Source organism: Aptenodytes patagonicus, chromosome 5, assembly GCF_965638725.1.
Source record: "Aptenodytes patagonicus chromosome 5, bAptPat1.pri.cur, whole genome shotgun sequence".
NCBI classification, from domain to species: domain Eukaryota; kingdom Metazoa; phylum Chordata; class Aves; order Sphenisciformes; family Spheniscidae; genus Aptenodytes; species Aptenodytes patagonicus.
Genome location: NC_134953.1, coordinates 73,306,630 through 73,310,074, shown reverse-complemented (window position 1 = coordinate 73,310,074; position 3,445 = coordinate 73,306,630).

Genomic DNA, 3,445 nt, shown 5'->3' with positions numbered 1-3,445 from the left:
CCCTGGTTCTGTGTTTTGTGTGTACTAAACTTTTAAGCTATCATGGTTGTAGGGCTGTACACTATGTCAACAAATCTGATGCTGGTTTTGTATTTTGTTAGTTTGTTAGTTTTTCCTTTTAATTGACTCCAGAATCTTTTGGTGTAGCCTTTGGGAAATCTGTTTTGTTTATAATGTAATAAAAGTAGCCAAGTAGAGGTAAGATGTTTTGAAGTCTCCTTCACCTGACTCAAAGCATGTGCTCTTCCTTGCCCATTACAAATCCATCTCGTCTCTTGTTGGTTTTCGTGCATCTGTGAATGCATGTGTGTAGCTCTGATCCTACTGTAATTGACCTTTTGGAAGATGTCTAAGAAACTTCTGCCTTTCTCAGCGTTGTAGGAAGGAAATTAACTCTGAAGCTTAGAATCCTTCACTGAAAATGCATTGCTGCTCTGCCCGTTATCTTCAGAATTGGATGTAATGGAATGATTGGACTACCTGGGAAAAACGGCAATAGAATAACATAGGAAAGGGAAGAAACTGGAGTTCTCCAAGGAGCTAAGACAGGAAACTGCACTTTCTGCTGATTAGTTCAGTACATTGAGTCGCAGCTTGAGATGAAGTAGTAGCCAATGCAAACTGCAGAGGATACGTGTAGTATGGTTCTGGCACAGCACCCTTAAGGAAGCAGACGTGTATATAATGATATTCTTGGTGAGCTTTCTGCTGCATAGGTAGTCAGGTTGGAAAGACGGTACAAATAACATCAAATTAGGTTTTTTTTATTTATTTCTCCAGTTCCCCCCCAATAAATGGGTAATCATAGCCATGTCATCTGCTGAAAGGGTTTAGCAGTGTATAGTTACTGCTGGGCTTACACCTTCCCCACAACGTGTTGGACAGCTCTTGCCTGAATTCTAGTTATGGAAGAATAAATATACGTAAAACATATTTAAAGATGTAAAGTGAAAAATGTAATATATCGGCAATTAAGTGGGAGAACAGTACTTTACATGTAGGATTCTTATTTTCAAGCTAGCAGGTTATTCCAGGCCTGTAAGGCCATAGTTGAGGCAGTATCAGTATGCCACTAGGGGCTGCTGCTGTTCTGAAGTAATTTAAGGTGTGCTTGCCGGTGCTTTATTGGGCTGCTTAAATGCATTGGGTTTAGTTGGACTTTTTTACTAGGCAGTTTTTCTTCATGACAGTAATCTTTAGGATAATAATGCCTTCGAAGAACAAAATAATTTACCTATTTAATCTTTTGTTTGTGCCTATTATTGAATGATTAGCAATCAATAAACATTTTATACTCATTTTTTGCTTTGACATTCTGTAACCCATCTTACAGAAGTGGAAATTCATTTGAATGCCTCCGTGGAAGAACCAGCTGTGCTAGAAGTATGTATGCAGTTGAGTCCCGAGCTGACCTCTTAGACCTGATCTGGAAGTCTGGGGTATAGATTCAGCCCTGTCCCTGTAAAGAAAGAAAACATGCCTAGAGTTTTCGGATTGCTCTATATGCAGTGATCGGGAAGCTTTTAAATCTGAAGCCACTGCTAATAACGGTATGAATACTGCAGGTGGTCTGGTTGGTAGTACGGTGACATCGTAATACTTCACTGCGTTGGAAACAACTTCAGGATCTTTCTTACTGAGAGACTGTTGAAGAGCAAAGAGGGAGACTGCTCCCAGGAATCTAATACAGGTGTAGTACATATACATATGTCGACATGTATACTGTCGCTACACACAGGTGCATATTTGAGATAATAGAGCAAGTGGCCTACTTAAGAAGGAACAAGAAGTACTGACTACCAGTGACTGATTAGCGTACAGTTATCGTTCGCTACCTATGCGTGATACTGAAAAGATGAGTGGTTCTCTTAAACTACGGTGGTTTATTTCACAAAATCTGTCGATATAATATGCATTGCTGCTTTTTCAGTCTACGTGATGAGAGAGTGCTTTCACCATAAATATCAGTCTGACTAGGTATGAGAACGTACGTTCCAGGATTAGATTACAGCTGTTAATTTTTTTCCCTTTCATCCCCAGTGGTTGAGGATGATACAATATAGCTTTTGCAAAACAGACTGTATAGCAAAAAATGAAAACCTTACTTAAGAAAACTTTCTCCCTACAAAACAGCCCTCTTCCTAACTTGAAGAACTGCTTCCACCAGCTTCTGCAGACTTGCTCTATTTCAGTTGCAGCAGGACAAAAATATCCCCATGTGTATGAACAAAAACCCCAAAACAGACCATATCCTAGCTTTTTCTTAGGGATTATTCTATGCACACTTCACCTGGGCCAAGGTAACTAATAAATCCCCAAGATGATATCAATTTAAACAGGTTATTCTTGAAAGGAAAATAGAAGTATTTACAGGGTAATGGCAATGCTGTGTATGTTGAATTAGCTTAGCTACTGCTTGTGCTGCTTTTTTCTTCTTTTTTTTTTTCTTTCTTAAGTTGCAGTTACCACAAAGCTTTTGTGTGTGAAGACATGTAAGACGTCTTGCTTTTACTTTCTTCTCTTCCACCCCCCCATCTAATTTGCGAGAGAAGTAGATGGCAAGATATGAAAGGTTGATATAGTTGGATCCAAAAACTGATCCCGAAAGAAATGTTCAAATTATCTGATTTATTTATTGCTTTCAGACAATACATCTGACCTCTAATCTTCAGCAAAGTTGCACTGTAATTAAAAAAAAAATTAAAATAATTAAAAAAAAATCCCATGGTATACACTGTATTGTAGTTTTCACACTGACACAGTGAAAAGTTTGTCACCTGAGGCACAAAACATGCTTGTTCCCTGATTGATAATCATGAAAAAGGAGACATTTCTTGCTAATGTCCCCCTGCAACATGTAGTCTTCTGCAGTGAGCTGGATGGCACCTCCCAAAATCGAGGTTGCACAACCCCAGGAGGAATTGCAGCCCAGATGAAATCTGTTTGAAACAGTCAAGACTTGTGGGGCTGACAACCCAGGAAGAGCAGTTGCTAGTGGGAGACTGTAGAAGCTGCTGGAATAGAAAAAAATGTTCGTTTCTGGTCATTAAAATAGTGTTTGCCACTGATCACGCTCCTGGGGCTAATCTTATAGGTACCGTGGGAACAGAAATAAAGTGACTGAATAACCAGTATGTCGTAGAAGTTGAATTAGAAGGATTCACATTTTTTGTGTGACTTCAGGCAATGCAATAAATTGTGGGCTTTAAGTTATTCCTCCAGAAATGCCCTCCAACTCAGAAGCCCCTGTGCATTTTTCTTGCCTTTTTTTTTTTTGTTTTGTTGATCCAGCTGCCACCCAGCTCAACTTTGGAAGACTCTGTAACTTTTGGGGGGGCTTGACCAGAACTCATTCCACCCTTTTTGTGATTATCAGTCTATTACCATGCTCAAAAAGGGCAAGTGTGTTTTGTGCATCTCCACTTGCCTCCATGCCCCTGACATT